This window comes from Mustela nivalis (genome assembly GCF_964662115.1).
Source record: "Mustela nivalis genome assembly, chromosome: 13".
Lineage (NCBI taxonomy): Eukaryota > Metazoa > Chordata > Mammalia > Carnivora > Mustelidae > Mustela > Mustela nivalis.
The window spans coordinates 10,297,041-10,319,207 of NC_139032.1; the positions used below are offsets into that span (position 1 = coordinate 10,297,041).

Consider the following 22,167-nt stretch of genomic DNA (forward strand, 5'->3'; position numbering starts at 1 on the left):
AAATGCACAAACTTTAAAAGAAAAATAAACTTTTAGAAGAGTTTTGGATTCACAAAATGGAGGGGAAGGTATGGAGGTTTCCCGAATCTTCCCTGCCCACCCCCAACATGCTTAGCCACAACACCCCCACCCCCACTTATCAACATCCCTCCCCAGAGTGGTACCCTTGCTACAACTGGTGAACTTACCTTGACACATCAATATTGGCCAAACACCACAGGTGACGTTAGGAATTGGTGCTGTACCCTTTATGGTTTGGGACAGATGTATGATGACACGTATCTACCATTGTAGTATCACACAGAGTAGTTTCACTGCCCCAGAAATCCTCGGTGCTCTACCCATTCAAACTTCCCCACCCCCTAGCCCCTGGTGACCACTGATCTTCCTACTGTCTCCATAGTTTTACCTTTTCCAGAATGCTGTATAATTGACATCAAACAATAGGTAGCCTTTACAGACTGGCTTCTTTCACTCCCCAATGTGCATTTAAGTTTCCCCTCGGTCTTCTCATAGCTTTGATAGCTCATCCCCTCCATCCCCCTGCATTGAATAACATTTCAGTGTCTGGACACCCCAGGTCATTTATTTTGTTCACCTACTAAAGAACATGTTGGTTACTTCCCAGTTTTGTCCAAATTATGAATAAAGCTGCTAAAAACTCTGTGTACAGGTTTTGGTATGGAACGGTTTTCAGCTCCCTTTGGTTAATATCAAGGAACGCTGTTGCCAGATCATATAGAGAGAGTCCCGCTTCCTTGGGTAAGAAACTGTCAGCTGTCTTTCAAAGTAGCTCTATTGTTTTGCATTCCCACCAGCAATGCAAGAGAGTTCCTGTTGCTCCACATCTGCACCAGTATTTGGTATGGTCAGTGTTCTGGATTTTGGAAATTCTAAGAGGCATGTTGCACAAGCGTTTTGCAAGGCTTCATTTACATTAATTTGACTGACATTCCACTGGCCAAAGTTAACCATATAGGTGAGCCTAGAGTGGGCAGGCACTACAAGATTAGAGACAAAGGATAAAGGGAGGTTATTCACTGGGGCCATTAATGCCATAAAATCTACTATAAAGAATCTAGACAGATTTCTCATAGGGGAGTATAAATAGCATTATTAAGAAAATGGACTAAAATCTAGAATCAGAGAAGTCCCATTTGAAATTAAGTAAAACAATTAGATGAGCATTTTCTAATTTCTATTTTTTAATTTTTATTTAAATTTTAGTTAATATACAGTGCGATATTGGTTTCAGGAGTAGAAATCAGTGATTATTCGGTGACATACAAGACCTGCAATCTCTAATTTTTAAATGTTCCCGAAGTTACTGGCCGAGTCCCCACCACTAGTAATACTGATCTTGTTTTAATTCCATTAGAGGGTGACTTTCCCAAATTCCTATTGACGTTTATGTAGAAACAGAACCAGGAATAAAGAACAGGTCTCGTATAGGACCAATAACTATGTGGCCCCTCATTCCAGGAATTAATTCACCATAATGAGCCTCTTAAAGCTCTTGGTAGAGTTCCTGAGAATCCTGTTAAATACGAGTTAGCTCTCCAAAAAGCCAGTGGGCAGTCCGCTTTGTGATTTGCCTCTGGACACCTAAAGCTTTTGGTGCCCATGCTTTAGAGAAGGGACTCAGCCAGTCTCTTAATGGGAGAGGATGGCTATTTGCACACGTGTGTGCATGCATCTGTATGTAATGTTTGTGATCTCCCATATACCGTGATTTAAGTTTGGTTTTACCTGTTTTCGCCTCCCCTGCATTCCCAGGAAATATTGAAAACTGGCTTTGCATTTACACTTGCCGCTCTGGGAGGCAGATTTGTTTTCCAATCCCTGGGTTTCGGATGGGCCAGAGGGGTGAGAAGCAGAGAGGGGCGGACTGGGATCACGGTTCCCAGATTCCAGCCAGCCTGCTATTTAGAGCCCTGTGGTGCTGCCCCCTACGCAGTGATTCACTGCAGGCAGAGGAAGGGTTCCTGGATCCATTCTTTCTCCGCCACCCCCTCTATCGACCCCAAATTGAACTTTGCTAACCCTGTGTTTCTGTTATTTATTGCTCAGGAATCGGGAGTCAAGGAACCTATGTTCTGGCTCTTGGGCCACTAAATGTCTTCTGGTCTTAGTTTTCTCTTCTGTAAAGGGAGCAAGCTGAACCAGATGTGTGCTCCTGCTCTGAGCTTTGGAGAGTCTAGGATGCCAAGATAAAACCAGAACGAAGTCACAGGGTTCTCAACACATGATGCCCTAAAACTCCCAGTCATGGCCAGACACATCTAGAAGAAGCAGGTTGGGAAAACAGTCCAAGAAATTACAGATATTTGCACGACCAAGGAACTATTGCACTCCCCTGGGCGCTGTTATTAAACCATAACAAACTTACCCAAGGTGGGGAGAGGGAGGTACAAAAAAGATTTCAAAACCCAAAAGAGCTGTTCCATTTGCTGAGAACTTAGGGAGTATCCTTTCAATCAGAAACTCATTGTGACTCGCCAGGCCAGGGACATCTGAGGATAAGGACCGTGAAGTGCTGTTCTCCCTCCAGCACACTGTATCCCAGGGTTCAGATCAGTGTGTTTGTTTTTTTTAAACAAGGGGTAAGGAAGGAAATGGCGAGGGTGAGAAATACCACTTGCTTCCATTCATCTGGGAGAGATCCGGTACGTACCTTTTGAGTTCCTATTAAGCAAATTCGGCGATAGCTTGCAAAACAGCATTTTTCCAAGAAGAGTCCTCAGATGTACTCCCCACCCTCTCCGCTCCCCCTCCCCCCGCCATCCGACGAGATTGCAAGGGTCCCCGCGCCCATTCAGCGCCCGCGAGAAGATTCAGTCCCCTCGCCCATCACAGCCCGATCGCTCTGGACCTCTTGACGTCCCTCCGTCCTCCCCTCCCCCGTGACCCCTTCGCCAACCTACCCTGCCCGTTGGGTAGGTCCTATTCCTGGGAACTCCTGCTGTCATTAGAAGGGGACACGCCGTCGCCTCGGAATCCTAGCTGTCCCTTCCTAGTGGAGGGGGCATCTGTGCTTAAATGCGGGCGTCGCGGCAAGCAGAGTCCAGTGGGCAGGCGACCGGGCGCTGCAGAGTTCGGCGGCCCGAGGAAGGGAGGATGCCCTATCCCAAGCACGGCTTTTAGCGGGGCTGCAAGACTTCAGAACCACCGGGAAGCCCTCGGCTCACCCTGGAGCCTAGGAGAACCCGGCCAGACCTCGGGACCCGGCCCAGCCCGGCTCCCCGTGCTAGGCAGGCGGCGGCGGGACAGAGCCCCGCATCCCGGGGCACCCACTCGGGCGCCCAGTCCGACTGCAGCGGAGACTCCCGCCGCCGCGGCTGCAACCGGCCTGGCTTCCCTGCAGGGCGTGCGGGGCTGGAGCAAGGGGGTGGAGAGAAAAGGGGAAGAGCCTGGGCGGCCGGCGGGCGGGGCCTGCAGCCTCCCCGAGCCTCGGCAGCCGCCGCGCACACGGCTCGCCCTGCGCCTCGCTCCGACTCAGGCGCGCACGGCGCCGGGACCCGCGCCCGAGCCCGAGCCCGGGGGCGCCGCTGCTCCTCGGCCCCCGGTCCCCGCCGCCCCGAGCGCGCCGCGCTGAGGCCGAGCCGGGCAGCGGGGCGCTCCGGCGGCTGGGGCTTTCCGGCTGACGCTCGCCGCTCCGTCTGGCCGGAGGACTGGCGGGGAAGGAAGGGGAAAGCGGGGACACACACACACACACACACGCACACACTCGCCGCGGCGCGCGCGCATTGCACACTCGCAGCCGCGCGCCCCCGCCGAGGCGCGTCCCGGGCGAGTTTGGCCCCGCGGCTCCGGCCCGGCACCTGCCGGCTCCGCGCGCCGCGCCGCGCCCCGCCCCCGCCCCGCCGACCCTCCGGCCCCTCCCGCCGCTCGCCCGCACAGATCTGCCGGCGCCGGGGGGGAAGCAACTCCATCCAGATAACTTGCCGACTGTGGCGCAACTGGTCTCGACAGCGGAGGCGCCCGAATGCTGCCCGGGTGAGGTAAGTTTCCTGCGCGTCCCCGGCCCCTCCTCCCCAGACCCTCCTCCGGGGCTGGGGCTCGGGGGCTCCGCGTCCTGGGGAACCCCGGACGTCTCTGCGCTCGCACTTTGTTCGCCTTGTGCGGGGGCTAGGGTGGAGGGCTGCGAGTGGCCACCGAAGTGGGACCTTCATTCCGCTGGGGCCACGGCTGCGCGCTCCCCGCGAGCTCCCACCCGCTCGCTCACCCCCACCCCCGGCCGCAGTGACCCTCGGGGACCTCTCTGGGTTCGCTTAAGCGGGAGCTCCCTCCCCTTCGCAGGGGAGCAAGCTGAGTCTGGCAGCGGCGGGAGAGCTCTCCCACCACCCTCCCCCCCCCCCACCCCCCGGGCAGTAAACACAGGCGAACTTGTCGGGCGCCCCTGGGATCTCCGGAGGGGCTTGCGAGGCGGTGTTCTGGTCCTTTCTGGCGCCGAAGCCGGATTGCACAGGTGCGGTACGGTTCCAGCCTAAATGCAGCCGCGGACTTCTGCGCTTCCCCGGTTCCCTCCCCCAGCCCCATCAACGTGACGCTTCAACAGCTGGGGAGGACGTATAGAGGGGCAAGGAAAGGGAGAACGCTGGGGTTCCATTCGTCAGGCCGGAGCCGGGAGTCCCCAGAACAGAAGACAACAAATGTCTGCTTATCTCTCTCTCATCTATGCAGATGAGCCTGTTGTGTTTCTTATCCCCCAAGCTCGCTGGTCTCTGGTGCCCGGTGTGGCTGGGTAGAAACCTGTTCCAGAGAAGTTGTTTGGATAAGCTGATGAATTCTTTCACCTGGCTCTTAACAAGGACGTGCTAGTTTCTCTGATGCTCTCTGAGGGCAGAGTGTTGCAGACCCCCAGATGCCACCCCCCAATCTTTGCAGGACTTTTTCAGCCTCCCCAGGCCCTACCTGCCTCGCCTCTAGGGTCAGTGACCCTTAAGACACTGGGTGGGCCTCACGATGTATTGGTCTCCTGCAAAAAAAAAAAAAAAAAAAATCAGTCTCCCCATCTGCACTCCTGAGCATGGATTTCGGGAACCTCTTTTGCCCCTCTGGTGACAAGCATGCACTCAGACTTCTCTCTTGTTCCGTGGAAAGGCTGAAGTGTTCTGCAGTTGTTGGAGAAAAGCCTGAGGCTTGGTTTCATTACCCCTCTAATGCGATGAAGTAAAATAGTGCTCATGGAAGCTTTAGTCAGAGCATTTCCAGCTGAGAGGAGGCCCTGGGAAAAAAATCTTTCTCAGCCAAGTCCATGCCGGTTGGCGGCTCGTTGAGTAAGCATTGTGCATGGTGTCGGAGCTGAGGGGAACGTGCATTCCTGGTACAGCCATGGGAGTGGAGACTTGGAGCCCCCTGGGAGAGGGCTGGGAAACCTGAGCCTCATGGGGAGTGACCTCTTAGTGGAGAAAGAAAACTGTTCAGAACGGAGTGGTAAAAGCACATTACATTTCTGTCCAAATTAAGGAGACTGGGGGGGGGGGGGATCTCCTAATGATACCTTGCACTTGAATCAATGCCGTGTTATTTCTGAATGCTTTTCAGTGCTTTTATTAAGTTCTGACCGTTTCCGAGGGAGGCAGGGCAAAGATGATTGACCACATGCTCAGGAATAACGTGAGCCTCAGAGATTGAGGGACGTATCAAGGTAATTAGCAGCTGGACTTAGAGTCGTCACAGGCAGGTTCTCTGATAGACCCCCACCCGGCCCCCCATCACCGCCCGCGCCGGTTCTGTACTTGCCGACGGTTTCACAGTGGCCAGATGGCTTCTGCATTTATTGTGGTCTGCGCTGTCTTACTGTGAATCACTGTTCACGTGTGGCAGGTGAGGAGACCGAGGTTTCAGACGGGGAGGTTTTCTGGGGTATCCTGTCTAAGCTAGTGAAGGTTACAAGGCTAGACCTCAAAGCTCTTGATGTCCAGTCCATGGCTTTGCAGATGATGCCATTGGCCCACTTCTGATGGCGGGGAAGAGACAGGATGGATACTGCGATACCCCGGGGTGATTGAGAGTTCCAGTTCTGGGACTCTGTTTGGCTGTATGACCCCGGGGGCCAAATCCTATCACCTCTGAGCCTCAGGGGTCCCGTATATGAAACCAGAGAATGATCTTTCTCTTTCTAGTCTCCTCATTCTATTTAGCTAATTTTCTATTTCACTTGTAATTTACTCCCCCTCCCCTTGATGCTGTCCCATTTAGTGAAGGGAAACATTTGTAGGGCACTTTAGCTTAGCATCTATATTGTTTAGTGTTATTACTTGACTCGGAAATGTCCCAGTGGGTTGGTCTTCCCTAAAATATGTGTCAAGATTCCCTCGAATATCCCAGTCAACGCATACCTTTATTTTTAGACTCGGAATTTGTGTATCGTAAGTACTCAAATCACCCCTGAACGAAGGGGGCAGATGAAATCACTCACAAGGAAGACACGTGCTATCAAACAAAGCTTCGCATCATGTAAATTCCCAGCATCCGCTGACCCGTAAGGTAATTTACCTACATGAGGTGCACCTCTTGAAGCTGGCGCGTACAGGTGCTTTTGTTGATGTTTTTCCTGAACACATCCTGTAAAGAAGAGTTTTTCTTTCTCCGTGTAGACAATAGACTCCTGTCATCTCCGTCCTGCTCCTTTGCTTGCCTCCCCCTCCCTTAGTTTTCAGGATTGTGTAGCTGGCTGAAAGACACGTTCCTAGAAATTGACTTGTGCCCTTTTATGAAAAGAGTTAGTCTTGAAATGGGGAAACCAACCACTTTTTTTCCCCCCCTCTGAGTAAATTTCAAGCAGCTGCTAATATTGGCTGGTGGTTTCAGAGAGGAAACCTAATTAACAAAACCGACCTAGTTTCTGTTCCCCTTTAAGGGTCTTCTTTCCATCCCTCTCTCCTATGTGTGTTTTTATTTTCAGAAGAGGGATGAGGAAGAAGTAGAATGGTTCTTAAATATTATTAACAGGTCCAGCCTTTGGAATTGAGGTATGTCTTTGTGATAAAGAAATTACATGTTAAATAGTTCAGAGGCTTGCCCTCTTTATGCATAGGACAATTGAGGCACAGAGAGGTGAATTGGCTTGTTGGGGGTCACACAGAAGTTTAGCAGGAGGAGCAGGGCTAATGTGGAATTCTTTTTTTTTTTTTTAAGATTTTATTTATTTATTTGACAGATCACAAGTAGGCAGAGAGGCAGGCAGAGAGAGAGAGAGAGAGGAGGAAGCAGGCTCCTTGCTGAGCAAAGAGCTGGACAGGGGACACAGGACTCAATCCCAGGACTCTGGGATCATGACCTGAGCCGGAGGCAGAGGCTTTAACCCACTGAGCCACCCAGGCGCCCCTAATGTGGAATTCTTTTTTTTTTTTTTTTAATTTAATTTTTATTTATTTATTTGTCAGAGAGAGAGGTAGAGTGAGCGCAAGCAGAAGCAGACAGAGTGGCAGGCAGAGAGTCAGAGGGAGAAGCAGGCTTCCTGCAGAGCAAGGAGCCCGATGTGGGACTCGATCCCAGGATGCTGGGATCATGACCTGAGCCAAAGGCAGCTGCTTAACCAACTGAGCCACCCAGGCGTCCCTAATGTGGAATTCTTAAGAAGGTTCATATTTAAGGTTTTGCTGGGAGTTCTATGGTGAAGGTACATTTTGAGTTTTAGAAATCATGGAGTTTAAGGGGAAACTTCTGTTTGCTAATACTTATTAGTGAAGTAGCATAGTTTTAAATGATTTAGTATTCATATTTTTAGAATGTTCTCATCCAAGCAGTTACCATTAAAGAGAAAATATTTGTCTCTTTTTATCTCCTCCCTATGATTCTCTTCACTTACGTATATCACCAGACTCAATTAATACTTTGTTCCAACCAGTGCTGGAGGAAAGGGAATTATTTGAATAGAAATACAAATATATGGTGGTTTTCCAAGCTTCTCTTCCTGGTAAATAAAGCCAGAAGCCAAAGGTGGCACCGCCATACAGCCGGTAAAGTCATAAATATGTATACATTTCATTTGCATTTTCATTTTACTTGTACTTCAGTGAAATGGTGAGTCAGAACATTTGATATCCTGGGAAAAACAATACTTTTTTTTTCTTTCTATGGCTAGAACCTTCATTAGCGACACTGTAAAATATCAAGTCCTAAATGTATTTGTTGCAGAAACCTGTTCTTTGTATCAAATCTGTTAACTAGAGTTGGAAAGAGTCCTTTTCTTTTAAAAACTGCCCAGTTAGAACTGTGCATTATGTAGCTTAGCTGTTCATTTGTGGACTTTTTTATGGCAATGCTAAATGCCAAGGCGAGTCAGAGAGGGAGGAAACCTAGCCTTCTGTTTTAATATTTTTCTTTGAGGAGCTGCTGGTGGCTTAACTCGTCTGCCTTTGGCTCAGGTCATGATTGCAGGGTGCTGGGAGGGAGCCCCATGTGAGGGGGGGGCGGGGGGGGTCCCTGCTCAGCGGGGAGCCTGCTTCTCCCTCTCCCTCTAACCCTCCCCCTTGCTTGTGCTGTCTTGCATGCTCTCTCTCAAATAAAATCTTCGAAAAATATATTTTTTTTCTTTGAAAAAAACCCTCTACCCTTAATCTGATGAAATTGTTGAACTATTGGATAGTAATTGTTGAACTAATGGATAGCTGCCATTGGTCCAGTAAGTACTTTATTCAGCCTGGTCCCTTTCGATATGAAAGAGGAAACTGGAGAAAACAGGCTGGATTTTGTGCATCCCCTTCTCAGTTGTATCTACTTTTGTCTAGTTTCACCAGCGGCGGATAAAGGAGATGATGAAAGAGGGAAGTAGAGAAACCCTACTCAAATGGGGTTACTCCCGGGGAGTGTAGAGTCAAACACGGATAATAATTGGAACATGGTTCCATGTTTGCTCAACAGCAGCCCTGCCCCTTACCCCCGTCCCGCTGGGCATTATTTTTAGGTCCAAACCTCTACTTGAAGGGGCAGCTCCCTGACCTACACGTTCCTCTTGTAGAAAGTTTTCTGTGTTGTTAATGGGACTGGGTAAACAACAGGTGTGCGGTAGGTTTGGGGGAGTTTGCATAGTGGGTGAGCGAGTTCTTGAGACTTGTTTTCTCTAAGGGTTTTAGAAAGTCCCTTGGAAAATGGTGATGAACTGTAAGACACTCCGTGGACGGTATCGCTCCCATGAAAACTGGGTGTGCGTGTTTTTCAAGCCGAGGTTTTTCGGGCAAGGGTTGGACTTACAAGCACCAGCGGCCTAGAGAGTGTAATTACCTTAAATTGGAACTAAAGTTATGGGGCAAAAGACAGGACCATAAAGAATTTATTTTGTAAGGAAAAGGTGGTACTTAAGCCTTTGCATCCGGGAATGCTGAGCAGGGCAGTTGGGAGGTGCATAGAATTATGGCTAGCCGTAAAAACCTGTTTCTTTGCTTGACAGACTGGCCCAAGAAATCCAGGAGATTGACCACGCTGGGTAGTGGGCTTTCAACATTTAATACATGCTTTCTTCTTTCTTTCCTTTTTCAACCATGCCTGCAATCGTGATCTTTGGATCTTTGGGCGTAACAATTTTCGATCTAGAAAGGAAACAAAACAGCAGCAATAAAAAGCGAGGCTGGGACGCGCTTGAGGGAGTAGTAAGCGTATCCTGCGTCTTTCACTAATATTTGTCAATGGGAAGGTTAGGCATATGTTTTATTTATCTTTGTATTCTTGGAACTTGGCATTCTGCCTGGCACCTAGTAGGGATGAAAACATGTGCACTGAACAATTTATGCATTCGAACAGGTGTCACTCTTCAAAACTCCAGGACGTTTCATAATTATGTGAATGATTTTACTTATTTTTCAGACTGTTTAGAAACGTTTGTTTCAGTCCTTGTTTGTGGTCCTTTCATCATAAATATGGTTCATTCACCAGAACACCAGCCTTTCTTTAACCAGCATGCCTAGGAAGGATCTTTTTTTTTTTTTTTAACAGAAATAATAATCTGAATATAAAATGTGTTCTTCCTTTTATTATTATTTTTTTAAGATTTTATTTATTTGACAGAGATCACAAGTAAGCAGAGAGGCAGGCAGAGAGAGAAGGGGAAACAGGCTCCCTGCCAAGCAGAGAGCCTGATGTGGGACTCGATCCCAGGACCCTGAGATCATGACCTGAGCCGAAGGCAGAGGCTTTAACCCACTGAGCCATCCAGGCGCCCCCTTCCCTTTATTATTTACAAGCATCAGTTAAACGTATTTTTGAAGCACCCAGAGTGGCTGAGTGGTGAGTTTGGCTCAGGTACACAGACAGGAGTGGACTTTAAGCTTCTCTAAGTTAATCAGTTTAAGTGTCGTCTCCTCCGGGGGACCTTGGCCTTCTCCGCTCATCTAACCTAACATCTTCGTATGTTTTCTTAGCACCGTGGTGCTGAGACATGTTTCTTTACACACCGGACACCTGTACTTGCGGGTCCTCCCAGGACCCTGTGTTCCTGTCACCTCTGCTCCAACTCACATTCAACTCTAGAAGGTCCCGGAGGGCAGAGACCGTGGTTCTTTCACGCTGTTTTTCAGGCATTTGGTATCAAGTAAGTGCCCAGTAAATACCTGAATGAAGGAGGGAGTCCCCTTCATCCTGTCAAGACGAACTGGGCCACCACGGAGGTCACTCAGGTGGAAAGGTTCTGCTGTGAAGAAAGTTCTTCAGGGTTGGCTGCTGTGGCTCCTGTGAGAAGGAAATCTGGGTCCTGCAGGGGGAGGGAGCAGGGCTGGCTTCAGTGGAGAGATCCTGGCGTGAGGCTGAGGCAGGGTCTCTGTTCCTTTTCCTTTACTCTGAGGGGAATGCTAGTGAGCTGATAAGTCGAACTTACCAAGCATGAAACAGAACATTCCAAACTGTTAAAGATGGGGCCTACAAGTTCCTAAGGCGTCAGTGTGTCGTTCGTAATTAAGACAGCTTGTGATAATCTGCAAGGAAAATCCTAGGGCATCTCAGCTATAAAACTTCCCCGACTCCCCTGATTTTTCTTTGTATGTAGGCCCCACCAGGGGCCAGTGCAGGGAGAAGGCCAGGGCGGTGGTTCTCAGGTGTGGTGGGACATCCGTGGCAGCATCACCTGGGAACTTGTTGAAATTCTCCGAGTGTCCCCCAGGCCCACCCAATCAGAGACTTGGGGGACCAGCGTGGGGGCTGTGCAGGAACCTGAGTGCAAGTTGGTCTCTGGACAATGCTGATGTCACCCCAGTATTGGCAGGAAGTGTTGAATCTGTTGCTCAAGATAGAAGCTGTGGGAAGCACTCGGTGTTTCAGGTGACTCCAGGGGTGTGTAGAGAGGGTACCATCCGCCTGCTTCTCCCGAAATTCTAGGGGAGAGAGAAGAACCAGTCCTGGCTTTTCTCAGAGCCGTATGGGTCACAAGAGAACCACCTCCTGTGACTAGCGTGGGGGTCTGGACTCCAGATGGTCCACAGAAGCTCGTAAGATGGTTTTGGTCCTGCCAAATGATGGGTCCTCCCAGGGCTGAGGGATACAGCGGAGTATGCGGGCAGTGAGGGGTAAGACGTGCTCTATGCCTAATTTACGTTTGGATGTTGCTGCAACAGGTTACCAGGTAGAGGAATGATTGTATGAGCTGTGGGTTGTCTCAGAACAGGAAACCTTAGTATTCTGACTGTTTTCAAAATATTTCAAGTCAGTTCAAGTCAGTCGTGCTAGATACTGGCGGATTGCTTGGCCAGGACAGTACCAGGTGCTGCGGGGTTTAGGAGGTCTAAACACCGTCTGGCTCCTCCTGGCCAAGAACTAACTGTGCTCCAGGCACTTCTGAGGTGCTGTTTGTTTCCTGTAAGGGGTGGTGCTGAGGGCCTTGTCATGGTTTTGCTGATTTTGAAGCCACGTTCTTTTCTCTGCTTCATGCTGGTGCACCACAAAATGTAGTTCTGGAAGAGGAGATTTTAACAAGGAGGACCCAGGTTGATCTAAAATTCGGTTCTGCATCCCGGGCCTCTCTAAGAGCTCTAGGTGATGGCATTGACATTGTTCTTGTACTTGGGTATCTCAGAGGCCTCCCACATTTCCCATGGCTAAGGCCAGAAGACTGGCTTTTTTCTCCGCATACCTGGTTCTCTTGCCAGTTCCTTCGCTCTGCGGTGGGCACCAAGCCGCATGGGTCAGAAACTCAGGAGCCATGCTTGGCCCCATGACATCTCAGCCCCCCCATCTTCCTGTTGCGTTTGCTTCCTGGACTGCTCCCCAACCCAGCCTCATCCGTATGCGTCTCATCGTTCTGGCTGATCACGTCCTAATCCAGCTTCTCCACCCTCTGCTGGGCTCTAGCTGCAGCCGGCCAGGCTTCTGGGGCCTCTCTGGCCCTCCCCTCATCCGTCACCCAGACTGTGGCCGGGGCAATAGAGGTGGCCGCAGGGGACCCTCGACTCTGCTGGGCAGATCCTTCCCGACCATCTGCATCCGAGCCCTCCTGGAAGCAGACACACCGGGTCTCTGGGGCTGTCCAGGATGGTGGCCTTGCAAGCTGCTGCGTGGTCTCGGAGGATTTGCTCCTCCAAACCAGTCTTCGCATGTGGCTGTTGAGTTACGCAGGCGCACCTGAACCGGAAGCAGAAGAGACTCCGTCTGCCTTGGTTCTCGCTGCAGTGACAGAGCACTGTGGTCGGGGTGGCTTCCGAGCCCAGCAGTGTGTTTCTGACAGTCGTGGAGGCTGCTGTCCCCAACCAGGGTGCCCATGGCTGGCTGCAGGCTGCTGACGTCTCCTGTCCTCGTTCAGTGGAAGGAGGATGAGGGGGCCCTCGGGGGGTCCCTTGTTTCTAAGGGCCCTGATCGCATTCATAAGGGTCCTGCGCTCGATACCTAATCCCCTCCCAAAGGCCCCATCTCTTAATTCAGTCTTACTAGGGGGGTGAGGTTTTCACCCACAGAAGTTTGAAGATATGGAGCCTTTTATGGCCCTTTATGAAATGCATTATTGGGGTGCCTGGGTGACTCCATTGATGAAGCGTCTGCCTTTGGCTCAGGTCATGACCGCAGGGTCCTGGGATCAAGCCCCGCATCGGGCTCCCTGCTCCGCGAGGAGCCTGCTTCTCGCTTTCCCTCCATCTCTGCTCTCCCTGCTTGTGCTCCCTCTCCTTCCAACAAAGAAAGAAATACAATCTTAAAAAAGAAAGAAAGAAAGAAATGCATTCTGTGTTGAAAGCCAACATACGGAGACCTACACATAACAAATAAATTCACAAGAAATTTTCACGAGAGAATACTTTTAACGGTACCCCGTGAGATTTGTTTTGGTATTTGTGGGTATGTTCCTTCCCACGTACAACCTCTAGCAAACTCTGATCCTGACCCGCCACATTGATTTTACTCCCCAGGGCCTAGACCCGGGATCTGGGAAGCCCACATCTTCCCTATCCTCCGCTGCGGTGCTGCCGGTGCAGGGGCCCAGGCCTGAGGCCTGCGTTTACTGAGGAGCTGACCCTGACTCCTCAGCCAGTGCTCTTTCCTCTCGTCTGGGCACAGGGAGGGCCCTCAGCAGCGTTTCATTTCTGTCAAGAAATCATGGTAAAACTGGTAGAGTAGGCGTCTGATCCAACCTGGAAATGGGGAAGACTAACTTAGGAGGCTGCCCTGTCTGTTCTACGGGATGAATAAGCTAGTGTGGGGAAACACGGCCTTGAAACTGGGGTATGTCTATACTTTTTCATATAATGCTCACCTGAAGGTTCCTATGCATGTATTTTAGCAAGAATCTAAATACTAATAAGAAAAAACAGACTCTACTTTAAAAATATGTTAAGGGGCACCTCAGTGGGTCAACCAGTTAGGCATCTGCCTTCAGCTCAGGTCCTGATTCTGGGGTCCAGGGATGGAGCCCCACATTGGGCTTCCTGCTCAGTGGGGGAGTCTGCTTCTCCCTCTCCTCACCCCCCACGGCTCATGCTCTCTTTCTTTCAAATAAATAAAATCTCTAAAAGAAATAAAAATATGTTAAGAACAATTTAACTTTTTTTTTTTCCCCCTGCCTGAAATCCACTGAGGTGTGGAGTGTCTCCATTTACTGTTGAAGCACAAAATGCAAAGAGCCTTAAGCTAGGGGCCTCTTGGCAACTCAGAACGTTGGGGCAAGCTGTTTTACTTCTGGAGTTAATTTCTTGATTGCTGATGGTTTGCTTGCTCCTTTGAGTGTCATAATTTATTAAAGCTGGTATTTGCAAAGAAAATTTCTCCCAAGTTGTCACAACCTTCCCCAATTCTTGGAAAGATTATATAGAGCAAAGTGTGTCTTTTATGGTCTCATAAAGTGGTAGCTTTTGGATCTACTCAAGGATGAAAAGCTCTTTGCTCCCGTACCAACCGGCCCCACTTTACTGTCTTTGAAAACCACACCTGCCTTTTCTTGATTTTTTTTTTTTCCTTTTGCCCTTGAGTTCTGTGACTTTGAGCAGTGATAGTTCCTTCATTCATTGTTTGCTGCTGAGAAGCTGTTGTGATCTTGGGAACCAAATAACACCCATATTGTCTGAACTGTGTTTGCCAAATAAATTCATATTTGTTGAAATTGATTTTTTTAATAAGAGAAAAAAGTTTTTGAGGGAGGGCCCCAAGAGTTCTATTTGTACAGCAAAGTGGCTTGAGTCATTTCTCATTCACTCCTTTTACTGGCCAATAAAGAACATGTTTTTCTTAGGTCCTGTTCCAGGGCAGTTCAGGTAGATCAGTTGCTGCCTTTAGGCTGAGATCTTCATGGTTTCTTTTTTCTCTTTATAAAGTATGCATTTACTGCATTATGGTGCAAAACACACTTCCATTTAACTTAAACAGAGTTGTAATTTTGGGGTGTGTCGATAACTGTTTCATTTTTAGTGTCTGATGCTTTTAGAGGGGTAGATTACCAAAGGCATTTCTCTTTCCATGGGAGAAATAGCATAGAAAATTCCCCCAAGTTTCCTGATGTCCATCTTCCGTTGGAAAATGAACTTTCGTTCCCGCAATAAAACAAGAAAGGTGAATACGAGAAATTTAACTTTTTTTTTTTTTTTTGGAAATGTAACTTCTTTAAGGAGTGATGTGAATCACACTCTTCTTAGGCTTATGGTGCGTTACCCAGAAACAAAAACCTAGCATTGTTACCTTTGTGAGCTGTTTTTGAATGATGCCCTTTGATTTTTTTTTTTTTTCCCCAAGACATGCAGTTCAGACAGAGTAAAGATTTGTGGAAATGGATCAGGTGTACAGTCTCTCATGTGAAGGGTTAAGCGAGAAACTTGACTTTTGTTTAGGTTTGTAGAAATCAATGGAAATTTGGCTCTTAAGGTTTGCGTACAGTTGGACCCTATTATCTAGCTTTGCAGTTTCTTCAAAACTCCCTGTCCAACATGACAGTTTGTTAAGATAAACATGTGGGATCATTGCATTTGGTGCAATCTTTATATGTGAAAGAGTCCCTTTCCGTGTAATGAGAAGAATTCTGGAAGCATTATAGAACTCGGTGTTCAAGTGTCCCCCATGCGTACCTCACAGCTTCGGAGGTGATGATAGACAGTCCTTGTGGTTACATTTTTACTGGTTTCTTCTTTGTCTGCCTCCTTCATGGGAAGGTGGTTTCCCCAAAGGGAGGGACTGGGTTCTGGCCATTGTTGTATTCCCAGCACCTACTGAGGTGTTCGGTACAGAAAGGCTTCTCCGTTAACATTGGTCACATGGACGGATAAATGATTTCCTTAAGCCAGAACCATCTTTTTCCAACTTCCAGCTAACCTGCCGTTTTGTAATGCCAGCAGTCTAGCCTCTAGCTTTACCATTGCTCCGTGTTCTTTTCCCAACCAGCGGCCTTGTTCAAGGTGAGATTTTCCTCCTCCTCCTCCTCTTCTTCTTCTTCTTCTTCTTCTTCTACTATTGATTGATTGATTGATTGCATCCCTTGTTTCATGTCCAGAAGCTTTCAGAACAACTGAGGAACTCAGGCTTCACTCGTCCACTCTTGTGATCCCACCTCTCAGCCTCTGTGAAAAGTACCTCTAGGATTCTGACTTGATTCTAGATTCTATGCTAGATTATAGATTATATTATAGGTTGGCATTGTAGATGATATCAGCTGTCCTTCCTTGTAGCTGACCCCTTTTAAAAAACTGAAAATATGTCCCTTCCCAGATTCTAAATTTTCTTCCAAGGTACCCGCGTCCTTTTTGCTGACTTCCAGAATTTTAGCAGACTTTTGTTTTGCTCATCCCTGTTTCCGTGCAGCTTCCAAGTCCTAAGGACTTAGAGAGAAACACACTCTTTTCTCTTCTCATATTTCCCCTATGAACACCTCTTGCCCAGTCTATTGGAACAGCTTCCCAAATGGCTTCCATACCCCCCTTCCTTGAAGTATTCATAATGCCTGCCGTTAGAGATTCGAGTTTCAGCACCATCAGACCCCAGATGATTAGATGATCTGCTGTGCCTGTGCTGTGGTTTGGTCCACAAATCTTTCCACACTCTGGCGCTCGTGGACCGTTCGTCCTCAGTATTATCACTGTCATCCTTGTTGGAGTATGATGTGCCCGCAGGTGCCACTTCTCAAACTTCCCGTGTACCAGCCACAGCGCGGAAGAAGACATGAAGTCATGAAGGTTTTCAGTGCATTTCGAGCCCTGTAATCACGGGATGGGTAGGGCGGGTATCGTGGAAGGAGGTAGGGCTGCAAGAGGCTGTTGGGCCAGACCTGGGACGTTTTTCCAAAGCTGTGATCACGAGCCCAGTGTTGAACATGCGTTGGAGATGCCTGTGGGGTGTCGAGGTGGAGGCTGGCTATAAAGGGAGGGGTCTGTGATGGGAGCCCTGGGTGTGATGGTCCTTGGCTGTGGGCAGTGATTTGGGTCATGGGAGTGGATGGGTAGAACACCCAGGTCCGGAAAGCGGCGCCACGGGTGTGGCTGTAAGGAGAGAGCCCCAGGATGGAGACAGCCTTACCATGTCTCGCCAGTGTCTAAAGCCACGGGATGAGACGAGACTTCACCAGAAGGGTTTAGAGACAAAGAAGAGAAGACGTCTGAGAACCAGCATCATTTCCTGATCTTCCTTTGCAGTGTTTTCCTCCATCCCTTGGCTTATCCCATTCATTCTTACTGAATCTTGGGTTTTCTTCTCCGTTTGAGGAAGTGACCTCAGAGTTCCACGAGGCCACCTACATCCCAGGGTGTGAGAGAGCTGTTGATGCCGCTGATTCCTGCCCTCAGTTGCCCTGAAGCCATTTCTCAGGCCCACATCCCATTTGGCTTCCTGGCTCTTATGACTCGTAACAGAGCTTTCCCCACAGGCTGACGCTTCATTTGTTCTCTGCTTATCTTTCCGAGCAGACTCAGAGTCCTGACAACAGGGACCACATCTTCTCTCGCTTTGTGTGTCCCACCCGGCCGGGCGGCTCCAGTGTCTTGGGCGCCCATGGCTTGTTACCGACCTTCATCCTCCTTTCATTCTTCTAATGAAGTAGAAGGATGAAGAACTCCAAGTTCTATAAGGATTTGTATCAATTTATGCACCTTGAGCTAACTTGAAGGTGCTTGCTTACAGTGCATTTGTAGCTGGAATGTTCTATTTCTCCCTGGGGAGGAAAGAAAAAAAAAAAAAAGAGAAACTTAATTTATAAAAAAGTCTACAAAACCAGTACAGAATCCTTGTAATTTGTTATTCTTAGTATTTGAAACTTTGAGCGGAAGGGAAGCTATCTTTTGGCGGCTCTCTGGTCCCTAGTACTACTTAGGGCAAGCAGAGTTTATCTCCTGGTTTCCCTGGGTCGTGCTTCCTGTGTTTTTAGACATTTTGCATACATTTGCACAGGCTGAATCTGGATGCAGCAAGGGCCCTGCTGGGAGAATCAGGGATTCCGGCTGGCCCTGCCCCTTCTCCTGACATTTTGGTGACCTCTGGTCAAGTGACTTGACCTCTTCGGTGGAATAGCAACCACCCGCCCCCCCCAATCTGTTGAATGAGAATCGATATGCGGGCTCCTGGCTAATTCAAAGGCATGTTGTGAGGCCAAATGAAATGAAGGCCTTTGAGGTTCTTAGAACAAAAGCTTCATGTACATTATTTCGTAAGACTTACAGGTCAAGCTCCGGCAGCCACACCACATGTGTAACCCATGGGTAAGCAGATCTGAAGTATAGGGTGTAGCATCTCGTGGTGCTCATGAAAGAGGCCTTTTCCTTCCTTATTCTCAGGGGCCAAGGGTAAGAAGTGGGATGCTTGGCTTAAGTCTGATCAGAGCTCCAGAATTTAAACACATCCTCAGCCTGGGTGAGGAGACCGACATACCTTTATCTTTAAAAAGAGATGACTCTTGGATACAGAGGTTCTTTGAAGAAAGTCAAACGCATGTTTACCTGTTAAGGAAACAGAACGCTGGTAGGCAACAAAGTTCATATGATAGATTCCAAACTAGGATAGATGCTCGTCGTAGGAAACAAGTTCATTGCTTAGTCAGATTAGATTGTATGGTGTAGGGCTGTTGTTGTCCTACCTTACAGAGCACCTAACTCCATGCCTCATGTCCTGAGATGGTCAGTGTTTCAGTTAGTGCCTGGTGAGGTGGAACAGGAGAAGATCCTAAGTCATCCAGAAGACACTTTGAAGACTTACAGAATCTTTAAGGTTGTTTGAGGCTAATGGGACATTCCTTAAATGAGAAATCAAATGAAAATGGGATGATGGCAAAATCTGTAGTCCAATGACCTGTATCAAATGGCAGAGGGGTTCGGCTGGAGTTCCTGACGTGGGTGATAGCAGAGGGAGAATGACGGGAACGCATGCGGTGTTGCAGGAATAGGGGTTATGACAGTGGAAGTCATAGTCATGACTTTGGGTCAGAGACACCATTTTAATTCCTTGCTTCGCCTGGAATTGGCAGTTGGTGTAGTCGCATAATCATATTCACACAGGTGCCCTCTCTTGGTTTTCTGCACTTAGGGTCAGACTGTGGCCTAAGTGTGGTGGACTTGGTTCTGCACGCAGGCTAGATGGCTAATAGTAGCAACCTCAACAGAGTAAGAGCATAATCCACAGAAGCTGGGATGACGTTGAAGCAGGGAGAGGAGAGAATAAACACACAAATGTCCTCATCTTCTAAAATGGCGGAGTGGGACAGGATTGTCAAAAGTGGGTGGAATTCCAGAGTCGTGCCATCTTGCTTTCCCACCAGCGGTGTGTGAGAGTTCCAGTTGCTTCATAACTTCATTGACGCTTGGCGTGCGCCATCTTTAGCATTTTTGATGCTCTGATTGGTGTATAGTGGGGACTCGTTGTGCTTTCAAATCTTGTTTCCTTAGTGGCTAATGATGTCGAGCGTCTACTTGTGTGTTTATTTGCCATGCTTACGTGTTTTTTGGTAAGGTGCTGAACTCACATATTAATTTCAGTAATGTGTTTGTGACGTACCTTGATTTTTTTAGATAGACAATCATGTTGTCTGTGAATAAAGGCAGTTTTGGTTCAAAGAAAAGAATTGGTGAAAATGCAGATGAAGACCTGAGTACTTAAAATTAGGAAGGTGGCGAACAGAGGAAATAAAATATTATGAGGAAAATCCTTGCGGTGAGCCAAGAATAAGAAATTTAAGCATTTTTTTCAAGTTATGGAGGTGACTACTAAGAAACCAAACCAGAAAATTCTGAGAAGAGTTGTCTTGGAGGAATAGTGGCAGGAACAGGAAGATCAGGGGGTGGTCATTCTCCTGAAGTTTTCTCTGTCATTTGATGCATTACCTTGCACATGCATGTCATTGATAAATCACTGGTATATTGGAAATTAGAACATAGAGATAAAAAGCAACTTGAAGCAACTAAAATAGGTCGAGTGTAAGAACTGGGTATCATAAAATAAGAAATGTTAAGGAACAGTCATTGATTAGAAAGCTGTAGGAAGTGCCCTTGAGTGACAAAGCTGAGGAATATCTAGCAGTTACTTGGGTGCTTCCTACATTCCAGGTACTTTGTAACCGATAAAACTGTGTTAACTGGTTTAGTGTCCATAGCAACCCATGAGGTAGGTACAGTTATCACCATTTTATAAGTGAGGAAACTGGGGCTCCTGGGTGTCTCAGTCAGTTAAGTGTCTGCCTTCAGCCCAGGTTGTGATCTCAGGGTCCTGGGATCGAGCCCCGCCAGCCCTGTGTCCGGCTCCCTGCGCAGTGGGGAGTCTGCTTCTCTCTGTCCCTCTGCCCCTCCCCCCTCCTCATGCGCACACAGACTCCTCTCTCAAAATAAATAGGTGAAATCTTAAAAATAAAAAAAGAATTTAAAGAAAGTGAATGAGGAAACCATAAAGCAGAGATGTTAATCACAGTATTCAAAGCCACATAGCGGGATTTCAGAACCAGGTGGTCCTGCTCCAGAACCGTCTCTCTTGGCCCTGTTCCGTGTTACGTCTCATGGAGACGACGGGTGTGACAGCCCACAGGGCATCTCGTGTGCCAGCCTCGATCCCTGAACTTGTTCTCTGAGGCTGTCTTCTAAAGCAGACCCCAACTTTAATTCATTCGTAATTCACCAGATATGTCAGTACCTGTTAGCACAGTTCTAGAAATTAGGATTATTCCTCTTAAGTGAGAGAGGCCTGTGTATCAGTTATAATTTACATATGGCATATAATCTAGTGAATATATTTAATATGCACATGAGTGAATTTTGTATATGTGTAAGATGAGATATTTACATCTATCACTTAATACAAGAGGCTGCGGGGGAAAAAAGCAGGGGAGGGGGTGGAGTGATGGGAGCAGTGGGGGGGTCTTCTCTTAGGGAAGGTGAGGACGTCCTTTCTGTGGGGAATCCGTAAGAGAGTGGTCTTAGCGGGGGCTGCTTTAACAAGTAGACCACCGGCTAGGTGGCTTAAACAGCAAACATTTATTTCTTCTTCTTTTTTTAAAGTTTTTATTTATTTATTTGAGAGAGAGAGGAAGAGAGAGCATGAGAGGTGGGAGAGCCAAAGGGAGAAGCAGACTCCACGCTGAGCAGGGAGCCCGAGGCGGGACTCAGTCCTGGGACTCCAGGATCATGACCTGAGCCGAAAGCAGTCGCTTAACCCACTGAGCCACCCAGGTGCCCTGCAGACATTTATTCCTTAGAGGCATGGAAGCTGGAAGTTCAATATGGGGTGCTGGCAAGTGCAATGTCTACTGGGAGCCCACTTTCTAGTTGGTAGGTGGCCGCCTTCTCACTGTGTCCTCACGTGGCGGGGGGGTGGGAAGCAGCCCTCCGCCGTCTCTTCTTAGAAGGGCACTAATCCCATTCACCAGGGTTCCATCCTCATGACCTTACTGCCTTGTGGAGGACCTGCCTCCTGCGGCCATCACGTTGGTTAGAATTTCAACATAGGAATGTGGGGGGAAGGACACAAATGTTCAGTCCCTGGCAAACATAGGTCTGCATGACATGGATGAGTACACTGCACAGATTTGGAGAAAAGCATTCCAGGCAGGAGGAATAGAAAATGCAAAACCCTGACGCAGCGCTCCCTGTCTGAGGTACTAGGTGGAAACCAGAGGTTTCCGGAGCTGAGGGAGTAGAGGGGAGAACTTGGGGCCATGGCAAGTAGCGTCTCATAAACCTGATAGTGACTTTGGGTTTTATTTTTAGTGTGATGGGAAGCCCTTAAGGGTTGAGGAAAGGAAAAGGACATCAGTGAGGATGATCTGCATTGTGTCTCCAAACTGATGGCCTTTTGCTCGTCTTTGGAAGTTTGAATGAATGAGTGAAACTGCTGGAGAAGTCTGGTCCTCTGTGGACGAGGGAAAATTTCTGCCTGTACCATACTGCCATGTGTCTTCCTTCTGGGAGACTTATTGTGGGGCCACCTGGGCAGCTCAGTTGGTTAAGTGTCCAACTCTTGATTTTGGCTCAGGTCATGATCTCAGGGTCGTGGGGTCCAGCCCTCTGTAGGGCTCTGCGCTCAGCATGGAGTCTGCTTGAGGTTCTTTCTCTGCCTCTCCCCTTGCTCACCCGCATGTGCACATGTACACGCCCATTATCTCTCTCTTGTAAGTTTTTTTTTTTTTCAAGATCTCATTTATTTATTTGACAGAGAGAGCACAAGCCCAAGAAGCAGCCTCCCCACTGAGCAGGGAGTCCAATGCGGGGCTCAAACCCACCACCCTGGGATCATGACCTGAGCTGAAGGCAGGCACTTAACCAGTTGAGCCACCCAGGAGCCCCAATAAATAAATTTTTTTTA

At 48.4% G+C, this 22,167-nt stretch overlaps 1 protein-coding gene across 3 annotated transcripts in view; it reads left to right on the forward strand.

The window, feature by feature from the left end:
- The first annotated feature begins 1,240 nt into the window (after window positions 1-1,240).
- The window catches only part of PIP5K1B (phosphatidylinositol-4-phosphate 5-kinase type 1 beta), a 293,599-nt gene continuing 272,672 nt past the window's right edge, over window positions 1,241-22,167 (forward strand). Inside the window, exon 1 of one of the 3 annotated variants that reach the window (XM_082696658.1) lies at window positions 1,241-2,666. The gene's annotated coding sequence lies outside the window, so the exon portion shown is untranslated. Of the gene's footprint in view, window positions 2,667-3,428; window positions 4,002-22,167 lie in introns of those variants that run through there. The other 2 variants (XM_082696655.1, XM_082696656.1) reach the window with 2 other exon arrangements.